The sequence below is a fragment of the Aedes aegypti genome, chromosome 2, assembly GCF_002204515.2.
Source record: "Aedes aegypti strain LVP_AGWG chromosome 2, AaegL5.0 Primary Assembly, whole genome shotgun sequence".
In the NCBI taxonomy this organism is placed as follows: domain Eukaryota; kingdom Metazoa; phylum Arthropoda; class Insecta; order Diptera; family Culicidae; genus Aedes; species Aedes aegypti.
Genome location: NC_035108.1, coordinates 330,617,165 through 330,631,059, shown reverse-complemented (window position 1 = coordinate 330,631,059; position 13,895 = coordinate 330,617,165).

Below are 13,895 nucleotides of genomic sequence, written 5' to 3'. Positions count from 1 at the left end.
TAAAAAAAGCGCGTAATTGATTAGAAAATGTTTTTTTGCATTTCAACAAGGTGAACAATAATCGGTTGAAAATCAATTCCTGTACACCCAAAAGCAATGCCACGATAGCACCTTTTAATTTAATCGAGTTTCAATCAAAATTAAAATTAAATGTACGTACAACTATGGCCTTTTTTCCAAGTTTGTCCAGAAAGATTGAATGCACACAACAAAAGAAAACTAGCGATTTTTCCGAAGCCTGCCTTGATTATCGTTGGTGAGCGGGAGTTATCTTGCAACTTGGAAAAATGTTGTTTCATATTTCATGTGTAGTATCTGTGCCTCTCTCCCAGGTCAAACCCACATTGGTATACCTTTAATTCGTATCTCCGTATGCCTAATAATTAAGGCACAAACTATCAACTCAAAACGTCTTGAAAACTGTCTCAAATCACTACGTTTTAGAACAGTTTACGAGAATAATATAAACATACATAAGCACCCTTACGAACTATAAACACATGTGCAAGGAAATATGATATAGTAGAAATCTGTTCAAAGCACTCCCTTTTTTACATCGTTACAGCCCACATAACTTTTTTCTCTCACGGCGAATATTTTTGGCCCCGTATCAACTTTTCCTTGTCTCATTCAGATCTTTCAAATGATGTAGGGGAACTGGGGGTAATATGCCCATAGGGGGCAAAACGCGCCACCCTCGATTTGGGCGAACGATGAGTTTTACAATGCTTTTTTTCACCCTAGATCATAGAAAATGGATGAAAATGCTTTTCCTAATATGTTTTTATGTGTTTTTCTCAACCAAATCGATAAAATCGTATAAAAACGTTTTTCGCTGTTTTCGTTGCAATTTTGTGCGATTTTCAATGTCATTTTTTAGGTCGATAAATAACCAAATTACTGAAACTATTGCCAAGAGCCAACTTGTGCACTGTCATAGTTTGTATTACGTGCAAAATATATGTTAAATTTGCCCTCAAAAAGCTTATTGAAGGACCTAAACTTTAATCAACTCTGGGGGCAAAACGCCCACCCCTATATCATAACACCAAAACAGCCGTTTGAATTCAAATTCTACCAAACGTAATGCCACGTTGAAGTTACACAAAAATTGGAACCTTACAAATGTACATTTTTCGCATCAGCATGTATACTATTATTGAACAATAACATCTGAACAAACGCCCGGATGTATGCAACACATATACATGCATGATTGTGTGCGTTCGTTTACAGCATGGCTAACGCCAAACTCAAGCGGGGCGTTTTACCCCGCAAAACAATACATATGCACTTAAGCAAGCATTTTTTAAAAATTAATTTATAAACCCCAGAAAAGTTAGAATGGATAGCTGTTTCTACTAATTGGTAGAAAACATGTTTGTCTATCCGACCATAATCAAAAAAGAGCATAAAATAATGTTTTTCACATCTAAAATTGCTGTTCTCCTTAACGTGGGCAAACTACCCCCAGTCCCCCTATAAGTCATTTGTGTACATTCCGGGACCAAACTCCATACAACTTTGTACAATCTCCTTTGTGTTATTTTTACACATGATAAAAAATGTTCGTGCTGGTTTGTTCTTATTTTTTAAGGGTATGCGAAATACTGAATGATTCCGTCAAATACGCTTCGAAACGAAATTCCGCGGAATTCCACGGAACTCATACAGGCGAAATTTGTATTTTGTTATTTCGTTTTGCCTAATTGTTAAAATATTTCCACGGAAAATTGAAAACAAACGGAATAAAACGGAATTTCGCGAAATTCGAGTTTAATTTCGAACAAAAAAAAGGCAAAGCGCTCGCTTCTACTTCTGGATCAAATCGTCTCATTTCATGGATCAGAACACTATAACAGCAAATTATCTGCGATGCAAACGAATGGTGTGCTAGTGAAAGCATACGTTTTGGCGTTTTTTTTTAGAAATCGTCTTATCTTAGCTTCATAATATAAAGATCATTTATTTATACACCAACAGACAGTAAGCCCCAATGATGTTTTAAACTAAAAAATACAGTAAAATACTAAGTTGAAACTTAACAAAACAAGGCAACAAAATGTCAAAAAAATAAAACAAATGAAAGTCACAAATATTCACACAGAGAGTCGGGATAAAATTTCTACATAGTTACGACGTATTACTTGACGGGACAGGTGAAAATCAAACCCTTCAGCAACCCTATTGAACACGCGTTGAAGACCGACCATAGCACTGTTTTGGCCATAGTTAGTTCGTCGCAATGGTAACCTCAACATAGCATTGTTACGCAACGTCCTGGAGTGAGCACTCGCATTGATAGATTCCAGGAGCGCAGGACAGTCTATTCTTCCTGAAAGCAAGTCAGCCACTACCATCGCTCTATTGACGTCTCTACGGGTCTGCAGTGATTCCAGTTGAATGAGTTGACACCTACTTTGGTAGCTAGGCAACCGGAACGGGTCTCGCCATGGAAGTCGACGGAGAGCATAACGGATGAAGCGACGTTGCACTGACTCTATCCTCTCCACGCCGTTACGGTAATACGGATGCCAAACTGCGGAGCAATATTCAAGTGTGGCCCGAACTAATGAGCAGTACAAAGATTTGAGACAATATGGATCCGTGAAATCCTTGGCAATACGGAAGATAAAACCCAATTCGTGATCAAACGTCAACATCCCACCGCAAAATCGCTAGTGTTTGGAGGTGATTTTAACCTCCAAATTGCGAAATCATCACCTCCAAGTTAGTTCTTATACCCTCCGTTATATGAATTATGGTGGCGCGTCGATCGTCGCAAGTTTCTCGTTAAACAGTCAATGTCCTGGAGGCTTTCTCGATGACATAGGACAGATGGTGTTTGAACGTCAACTGAGCATCCAGAATAACGCCAAGATCTTTAACATCTTGTACTCGTTGAAGCACCTTTCCCTTAAGCTGGTAACAGAACAGGATGGGCTGCAGTTTGCGTGAGAATGAGATAATCGAGCATTTCTCAGGATTAACTGTCAATCGATTCATGTCGCACCAAACTACAAAAACATCTAAATCATGTTGAAGAGTAACGGCGTCGGCGATGGTACGGACCCGCAGAAACAGTTTTAGATCATCTGCATAAGATAATCGAGGTCCTTTAATTACTTTGTTGACATCGTTGAAGTACAGCGAAAAAATCAGGGGTCCCAAATGGCTTCCTTGAGGTACTCCGGAATTTGCCGTGAAAGATTCGGAAGAGAATCCTGCCAACTCCACAGTCAAGCGACGATCAGTCAGATACGAGCTGAACCAGCGCAACATTAGGCCCCCGACACCGAGCCTTTCCAACTTAGCGACAGTTATTGCGTGGTTTATTTTGTCGAACGCAGCGGTCAAGTCGGTATAGATCACATCCGTCTGGACTCGATCAGCAAAGCTGTCGGCAATGTGTGAAGTAAGGCACAACAGGTTGGTCGTTGTGGAACGCCCCGATACGAATCCGTGTTAATACACGACGAATTTTAGAGTCAGTCTTCGGGCGCCGGAGGGTTTTCTCTAGTTCCGGTTGGGTCATGACTTCCGCACCAGGGGGGCCCCGGCTATCCGAAGCCTCATCTACACGTCTTAAATCCATGACATCCGGTAGGGGGAGTGTGAAGTGATCACGCGACCCATTCCAGCAATCTAAGATGTCATAGCGACGAGCAAACTCCAAAAGAGCTCCATCGCTTCGGCCGGCTTCAGACATCTGAGCATCACCATTTGCGGAACTCCAGAGGTCGTACATCCGTGAATCATTAAGAGCATACTCGGGAATGCGGCTTCTATGATTGTTTCCGGCAGGTACTGCCGACGGTCCTAGTGAATCGGAGTTTGAAGCTAAGCCTGACAGTTCTTCGAGTACGCTGAAAACAACAAGAACTTCAGGAAGCGAATTGCTCGTATTGATGTCGTACTTGCCTGAGATACGATTTCGGAAGACCCCATCTTCCAACTCACACGCAGGACCGGGACGGCTGCTGGCCGATGGCGGGAGGGGCTCGACTGCGATGAGTGAAATAGAGGCTTCCTTAAGGCTTGCGGCAAATTTGCGTCCCGGTATCCGGTCCAGATATGAAGAACACGTTTGAGTCGTTGAAGTTGCACTGAAAGCATCGGGTGATACAGCGTACGAAGTTCTTAAGTGGAGAGCATACTTGCCTGATGTTGGAGTTCGGAGAATCTCGTTTTCCAGCTCACACGCAGGACCGGGACGGCTGCTGGCCGATGGCGAAAGAGGCTCGACTGCGGTGAGTGAAATAGAGGCTTCCTTAAGGCTTGCGGCAAATTTGCGTCCCGGTGTCCGATTAAGAAACGCTCAACATGTTTGACTTGGTGAAGATACACTGAAAACAACAGATGGTACAGCCGGTGAAGTTCTCAAAGGGTACGCATACTTGCCTGGGAAAGATGATCGGAAGACCCCATCTTCCAACTCACACGCAGGACCGGGACGGCTGCTGGTCGCTTGCGGGAGGGGCTCGACTGCGGTGAGAGGAATAGGGGCTTCCTTTAGGCTGAGGGGAAGAGTGCGTCCCGGGTCATCACTTATTCCATTAGAACCACTTCTTCTTTTGGAAGGCTCAGCGGATCGTCGGATGCAGCCGCATGTCCTGGACGCCAAAAATTTTCTTCACTGTTGTTGTTGTTGGTGAACTCCCTGTAGACAACACCTTTCGGCCACGTCGAAGTGGACAGAGCCTTGAATTTTAATTCCAAACTCATGCCAATTTTGAATGAAACGAAGGACAATGTGTTTATGTCCCGAGGCGTTTTTTGTCAAAGCGCAAACTTGATCAGCTGACAAATCTTTTGCGATCCGAGATAAATACAGCCAGAACTTAGGTTGATTCGGTGGGACCGTACCGATTTCATTTGACGGAGATGGTGTGCTACCAGTTCCAAGTAGCAAAGGCGGTTGGTTCTTCGATACTGGATTGGCTGCCGTGCTAAACAGCCTCCGGCTCCTGGTGAACCTTGGGTCGATGCCAACACGTTTGGAAGACTTCGGAGTACAGGAACTTGAATTAATCAGTTTAGCAAAATTATTTCGAATTTCGGCTTTCAGTTCATCCATAATCTCGGTTTTCAGGTTCGTCATGATGTCGCTATGGGAGTTGAGCGCATGTCGTTGGCCCACCTCATAAGCGGCACGTGCAGTGTTACGGAGGCGCATGTCTTTCATGAGCGTAGCACATGAAGGACAGAACCAGAACAATTGGTTGTTTCTCATAACCTCCTCGAACGCATCAGCAGCCACTCCACAGCATCGAGGGTGAAAAATTCCCTTACAAAAGCCCTGGCACTCAGCTTGAATTTCACCGATATCACCTGCACATGAACAGCAAACAAGAGACATGTTGCTTGAGGAATTTTTCAATTGTCACGCTAGAAATTTTCGAACAAGACCACCACGCATCGAAAAACTATGGCACTCAATAAATAAAACACGTCGCGGTCAAGCTGACAGGCATAGGTACGGTAGCCTCAACAAAGTGCAGCGAGAGCACACACAAAACAAAACAATGCAAATATAATTGATAAGCACTTTCACTTCTGAACTAGTTTTCTCAATCGATTACTATTGTTGAGTAAATATTCCACTTCTGGATAATGCACTGCAAAATACGCTAAACGGTGAAATATGACACCACGGATACAGGTAAGTATTACACGATGAAAAAACCGATTTCTCTAAGCGAAGAGATGCAACACCGATTCAACTTGACAACTTGTAATTGATAATATGTGATATGGCCCAGAGATATGAATCAACGCTTCTATATGCATATGTATGACATTTTATTTCCTACGAACGTAACAAAATGTGTTTAAGTATGTTATTGTTGATTGCGATGCTGTATAGATTTATGGTTCGCGTAGGTAAGGCTGATGCAAATATTAAATTTCTTTTTTGTCCGAGACCACTTGGATGGTACGAGGGGGGGTTATAAAAATGAATAAGGAAAAAATGAATATGGAAAAAAAGTTATTTTTTCGAATTTTTATTTTTAACGATAATTGTTAAACTTTTTTTGAACCTCCTCTGGATCATTATTTTACTTGTTTTTTACTTTAAAAATTGAAAAAAACTAACTGATGCCAAAAAATGATGAATCTTTTTTTCTCCTCTTAAAAATTTTCGGATTTTAAAAGGGGTGACATAAAAGAAAATTAAAATTTGTATCAGCCTAATTGCAACTCTATTTGATGAGATATTCTCCGTTTAATCCAACTTTGATCCATATCTGTGTGCTATCCATAACTGTGGGGTGACTGTAGTATTGACTGGTCCGCAGGCTATGATAAACTGCACTGCTGTTGTTAAGTTGCCAAAAACGCCTATTTGCCCTAAATTCCTCGCGGCGAATAGCCCAAAACTACCTCAATGTTATCTTCCATAAGAAAGCTGAGAGCAAAACCACGGTTGTTCGTTTCCTCCGGGGAACATCGCGTGTCCTTTTGAGCAAATCCGTTAATATATCGCAAAAATTGTTTGCACTCAAATGTCAAAAAAAGCTGCGGAGCGAGAGTCCCTGATTTTCTGGATTTGCTCAGGTAGTGCAGATTATTGATGCGTGCATTAATTCTCTCTCTTGCTTTCCCGCTGTGACGTCACTTTTAACTCTGCATAAGAACAGCGGGAGAATAGAAGAGAAAAATAATAGCACGCATCAATTCTCGAAAACTTATTCAACCAGACTCAAGTCAAAAAAGTGTGTTACGTGTTTCGCAGACGAAATTTTACACGTTTCACTCTGAACCAACTCGTATTTTAACTTTTAGAACGTTTAATTTCCGGATTTACAAAACGACGAAAGTAAGATTTTTAACTTTCGCAACCTAACCACTACTTCCGCCGCTCCGCTGTATGGAGAGACAAAGTGACTTAACCACGAATCAAAACAAAACACTACTTGGGTCGATTTTACACTGGTACAAAAACGTCGCAAGTAACTGAATAAAACGGCTTATCATTTTGTCATAAAATTTTTGTGGGAAGTGATAGGAACTCTCTAGTTTTTGAACGCGAGCTCATTGTATGCAATATTTAAGCAATGTACACGGCGAAAACATTTTTAAAAGGTGATTCATTCTAAAACAGTTTTAAAAGACAGCTTGTGATACTTCTGAATCAATTTTCTCAATACCGTATGGAAGTTACTTACGTCGATTTGAAAAAGTTAACGAGAATTATTCGCGCCACATGAGTAAAGGCTCTCCCAAATCAACGCGATTTTTTCCGCGACGGCGACGAAAAATCGCCGCGATTTCGTTGTTGTGTCATACATGTCATACACTTTACATCTAGCAGCGAAATCGCAGTGACTTTTTGTCGCTGTCGCCGTAAAAAATCGCGTTGATTTGGGTGATCCAAAGCAACACCTAAAATCATCAAGAGAACAAATCTAAAGAACCAGACGACCATTCAAGCTGAAAACTCTATCGATTGGTTACTAGTTGGCCAATCGATCACGTATTCAGCTTGAACCGCTGTCGGGTTCGTCAGGTTTGTGCTCTTGAAATTCTGAGGTATCGGCATGCCTTTGATTTATATTCACCTTAAACAAGGAAGATGCGTACATTAATTTATATCGAAAAATGAATCTAGGTTTATTCACGCTGTACCACACCACCAACTCCTCTCTTCTCTTATAACGTGACATAATTTCCTCACGACCTCCAATTAAAAAAATGCGATTTTTTTCGAATTGGTTAATATTGAATATATATTATCACAAGTATTGGAAGCCAAATGCCGCAAGGCAAAGGTCTTAACCTTTTCAACACCGACATCAAAATTTCAAAATTCTCTAGTTTCGCCATCTCTTGATCGATTTTGGAGATTTTTTTTTAGGAAAAATCACAAATCAGTTATAAATTTAATTCATGCATTGCATGCATCATCAAAATTGGTTCCAGATTTAGATTCTAGTTTGGTGTGGTACTTAGGATATTTCACAATGGAAAAGCGCAACAATTTGTTTTTCGATTTTCGCACATCTAAATCTCGAGAAAAAAAAAATAAGCCAAACATTGAATTTAGCTCATTGAAAGACGGATTGCCTGGACGAACATGAGTGAACTTGTCAATCTTGTTTGAGGTTCCTCTATGCTATGTAGGGTGAAATATGTATTTTGGACAGGCTAAGGATAAGTCTGGAAACTTGTGGGCTTCGTGGCCTTGCGGTTAGCGGTGTCAGTCGTTTAGGCGTATTGTGCCACGGGGTGTGGGTTCGATTCCCGCTCCAGTCGGTGAAAACTTTTCGTCGAACGAAAAATTCATCGCTGGGCTACTGGGTGTTTCGTGTTGTCCGTTGCCTTTTTTTTTTTTTTTTTTTTATTTTTTTTTTTTTTTTTTTTTTTTTTTAATTTCTTTATTAGTATCATTCCAAACATTACATTCATTATTTCTTATATCTAGGTGTTCTGTGTTATTAGACAACACTATCATCCTAATTTGGTAAAACAAATCTAAGATTTTATTAACATTTTGTTAACAACATATTACATTTCATTTGCCGTAGCAGTTCAGATTTTTTACAGGTGAGTTGATTTCACCTGCTTATAAGAGAAAAAAAAAGTTTTTAATATACTTAACCTAACTTAACCTAAACATATAACGCATTAATCGTGGCAATAGTAGATTGTAACGATTTTTGCCTGAAATAATTGATTATTTTATTTGACATTTGTTCCAATGTTTCAACATTGGATATCCTATGTAACTCATTGGTACTACACCAGGGAGGAAGCCTCAGAATCATTTTCAAAATTTTATTTTGAATTCTCTGCAGAGCTTTCTTCCTGGTATTACAACAGCTAGTCCATATTGGTACAGCATACAACATGGCTGGCCTGAAAATTTGTTTGAATATCAAAAGCTTGTTCTTAAGACAAAGTTTTGATTTTCTATTAATAAGGGGATAGAGACATTTTACATATTTGTTACATTTGGCTTGAATGCCCTCAATGTGATTTTTGAAAGTTAAATTCTTATCTAGCATGAGTCCTAGATACTTAACTTCATCTGACCAATTTATTGGAACCCCTCTCATCGTGACAACATGTCTACTTGAAGGTTTCAAATAAAGAGCTTTTGGTTTATGTGGGAATATTATTAGTTGAGTTTTGGAAGCATTAGGAGAAATCTTCCATTTTTGCAAGTATGAAGAAAAAATATCCAAACTTTTTTGCAATCGACTACAGATGACACGCAGGCTTCGTCCTTTGGCGGAGAGGCCTGTGTCATCCGCAAACAAAGATTTTTGACATCCCTGAGGTAACTCAGGTAAGTCAGATGTGAAAATATTGTATAATATTGGTCCCAAAATGCTGCCTTGGGGAACACCAGCTCTTACAGGAAGTCTTTCAGATCTGGAGTTCTGATAATTAACCTGAAGTGTACGATTTGACAGATTACTTTGAATTATTCTAACAATGTATGTTGGAAAATTAAAATTTTTCAATTTTACAATCAAACCTTCATGCCAAACACTGTCGAATGCTTTTTCTATGTCTAGAAGAGCAAGACCAGTAGAGTAGCCTTCAGATTTGTTGGAACGGATTAAATTTGTTACACGTAAAAGTTGATGAGTGGTCGAATGTCCATGGCGGAATCCGAACTGTTCATTGGCAAAAATTGAATTCTCGTTGATGTGGGCCATCATTCTGTTCAAAATAACCTTTTCAAAAAGTTTACTGATGGAGGAAAGCAAACTGATTGGACGATAGCTAGAAGCTTCTGCAGGATTTTTGTCTGGTTTTAAAATTGGAACAACCTTAGCATTTTTCCATTTGTCAGGAAAATATGCTAATTGAAAACATTTGTTAAATATATCAACTAAAAATGATAAGCTACTTTCTGGAAGTTTCTTGATGAGGATGTAGAAAATTCCATCATCGCCAGGAGCTTTCATATTTTTGAATTTTTTAATAATAGTTCTCACTTCTTCCAAATCAGTCTCCCAGGCATTTTCGAAAACGTTCTCTTGATTGAGAATATTTTCGAACTCCTGATTAACTTCATTTTCAATTGGACTAGTAAGTCCTAAATTAAAATTGTGCGCACTTTCAAACTGCATAGCAAGTTTTTGAGCTTTTTCGCAATTAGTTAGTAATAATTTGTTTTCCTCTTTCAATGCCGGTATAGGCTTCTGAGGTTTTTTCAAGATTTTATATAATTTCCAAAAGGGCTTAGAGCCGGGGTCCAATTGAGAAATTTTATTTTCAAAATTTTTGTTTCTTGATTTCTTTCTGCAAATCCTGCCAAATAATTTTCATAGCAGGATCACGAGTGCGTTGAAATTGCCTTCTCCTCGCGTTTTTAAGACGGATCAAGAGTTTAAGATCATCGTCTATAATCACGGATTCAAATTTTACTTCACATTTTGGAATTGCAATGTTTCTGGCTTCAACAATGGAATTTGTTAAAGTTTCAAGAGCATTGTCAATATCAATTTTAGTTTCTAAAGAAATGTTAACATCAAGATTAGAGTCAACATACGTTTCATATATATTCCAGTCGGCTCGTAAATAATTGAAAGTGGAGCTGATAGGATTGAGAATCGCTTCATGCGATATTTGAAATGTAACAGGGACATGATTAGAATCAAAATCAGCATGAGTAATTGGCTACAAAGATGACTAGAGTCGGTTAAGACCAAGTCAATCGTAGATGGATTTCTAGAAGAGGAAAAACATGTAGGGCTATCAGGGTATTGAATTGAGAAATATCCTGAAGAACACTCATCAAATAAAATTCTGCCGTTGGAATTACTTTGAGAATTATTCCATGAGCGATGTTTGGCATTAAAGTCACCAATGACAAAAAATTTTGACTTATTGCGAGTCAATTTTCGCAAGTCAGTTTGGAGCAAATTAACTTGCTGTCCAGAGCATTGAAAAGGCAAATAGGCAGCTATGAAAGTATATTTACCAAACTGTGTTTCAACAGAAACACCTAAAGTTTCAAAAACTTTAGTTTCAAATGATGAAAACAGTTGATGTTTTATACGCCTATGAATGATGATTGCAACTCCCCCACATGCCCCATCAAGTCGATCGTTACGATAAACAAAAAAGTTAGGATCTCTTTTGAGTTTAGATCCAGGTTTTAAATAAGTTTCGGTAATAACTGCTATATGCACGTTATTAGCTGTAAGAAAATTAAACAGCTCGTCCTCTTTACCATTCAGAGAACGAGCATTCCAATTTAAAATATTTAAATTATTATTTGGATCCATTAGAAAAACGTAATCCAATAACAATTTTATTTGTAAATTTTACACCTACTTGGACTGCTTCAGTCATAGTGGTGGCTTTGAACATTGCATCAATCATTAGATTCAATTGTTCAGTTAGAAAATTAAAATCAGAGGCAGACATGTTATGTGATTTCCCATTGGAATTTTCGGTAGACGAAGAAGCGGGGTAGGAGTTACCTGTGGTGGTAGGGTTTTTTCCATTTGATTTGAAACAAGTAGAATGGGTACTCATGGAACGAACAGGGGAAGAGTTCAAATTACCTGCTACGATATCGGCAAAGGATTTTCCGTGGGTAGATACATTCGAAATTGAAAGATTCGAACGGCTACCCGACGGATTAAAATTTGTTTGTGAATGAGCATGATTATGATCTTCCTGGTGGGTAGGATTCCTAATCAAGCGATCGTTAACTGAAAAATGAGCATTGTTCGATACTCTACCAGGCAAATTCCGGAAACGACCGTTATCGTAACGGATATTATCCTTCATCTGCTTGGCACGAGCCTCAACGACTCTTTTGCGTGAAATGCATTCCCAAAAGTTAGCTTTGTGAGGGCCCTTGCAATTGGCGCATTGAAATTTTCTGGTATCTTCTTTCACAGGACAGTCGTCCTTAGCGTGAGAAGAACCTCCGCAAATCATGCATTTAGCATCCATGCGACAATTTTTTGTACCATGACCCCACTTTTGGCACCGACGGCACTGAGTGGGGTTCTGGTAATTTCCTCCAGGTTTCTGGAAATGTTCCCACGTCACACGGACATCGAACATAAGTTTAGCTTTTTCTAAAGCTTTAATATTATTTAGTTCTTTTTTGTTAAAGTGAACTAAATAATATTCTTGAGAAAGCCCTTTCCGAACAATGCCAGATTGGGTTCTCTTTTTCATAATGATTACTTGGACTGGGGAAAATCCAAGTAAATCATTTATTCCATTTTTGATCTCTTCAGGTGACTTATAGTCACTTGAGAGACCTTTCAAGACGACTTTGAACAAATGTTCAGTTTTGTCGTCATAAGTAAAAAATTTGTGCTTCTTCTCTTCAAGATATCTGAGAAGAAGTTCGCGATCTTTAAGAGTTTCCGGCAAAACGCGACAGTCTCCTTTCTTTGCGATTTGGAAGGAAACCTTGATTCCCCTAATGGAGTTCAAGATCTCCTGCCTAAATCCCCCAAATTCGGAACAACTGACCACGATAGGCGGCACTCTTTGCTTCCTCACTTGAATCAAAGAGCCTGGGCTAGAGGCTGCTTCGATTTGGTGTTCGGAAAATTTGTCTAGAGCATCGAACTGATTGCTCATTTCAATACAATTATTCATTTCACCCTTGGAAGAAACTTCGCATTCCGGGGAAGCGTCCTTTCTTCCGTTCTTGCCACGTGTAGTGACAGTTTTAAAACCCACTTTTTTGGAAGGAAGTAGTGAATTCAGAGATTCACCCTTCCTTTTGTTAGTTGTTGATACCATGTTTAGTTAATAAACGAGAAAGACGTGACCTTCGAGAGGTTTTTTCCCTAGACGGTGTCCAAGAAGGATTACCACCGCTAGCTTTCGCCAACGGGTCCAACGAAAAATCGAAGGCACGGGTCCAAACAAGGATCGTAAAGGGATCAATAGTAGAAAAAATAGTACTGAAAAGTACTGTTTAAGTAGCACTGAAAAGTACCGTTTTTAATTTTAGCACTGAAAAGTACTGTTTGTGTAGCACTGAAAAGTACTGTTTTATTGCTTTAGGTAGTTTTTAAGAAAACTTCCAAGAGCAGAGAGAATTCGTGTACGCACAGCACGAAGGTACGATGCGCACTGATGTCCGTTGCCTAATGTTAGTGATTGTTCAGTCTGTGCAGCCTATGTGCTGAAGACGGTGTAAATTGTCTTTTAAAGCTAAATTTATGTTAACATATTAACACAAAACGTATCGCACTGAAAGTTTATTACAATGTCCACAAGGGAATCTAAGCATCGTGCTGAAACCTGGCCACCATCGGCACACATCGTTATAATTTCAATTTTATGTCACCGATCGCTAGCATATCTATGCTACAACTAAAGGGTGGTCATTTAGGTTTTCTCAAATTGGTGTACCCCTCGTACGCCAGCTAGTTAAACAGTTTACGGAAAAAGACCTATTTTGATAATAATAATAATGACATAAAATTGAAATTCTAACGATGTGTGCCGATGGTGGCCTGGCTTCAGCGAGAGTTGCTTAGATTCCCTCGGGGACATCCGATGGTCCCAGAAGTGTTAGCGATTAGTGACACAAAATTGGAATTATAAGATTTGCGCTGTTGGCGGCCTAGTATCAGCTAAAATCGCTCAATTTATTTAATTTAGTATAATATATCTTATGCCACAAAACTGAAGCTCAAACTTCAAACTTACGACCAAATCCTCACTAGGTGCTTTTCTTCGTCTTTCCAAGAACTCATTATATGCTAGTGTGTGTTTACATTAAACCCCGCTGCTCGTTCTAACATGCCATTATGGGTCCCTCAAGAGCGCTCTTGAAGAATCTTCCGAGAATCTACTCCATGTCAAAGCCAAGCCTCACCATTGCCCTTTTCCCTTTTTTTTAGAACGGTGCAACATCTCCGGGGGTTGTCATCTCAAGTGGCTCCTTCTAC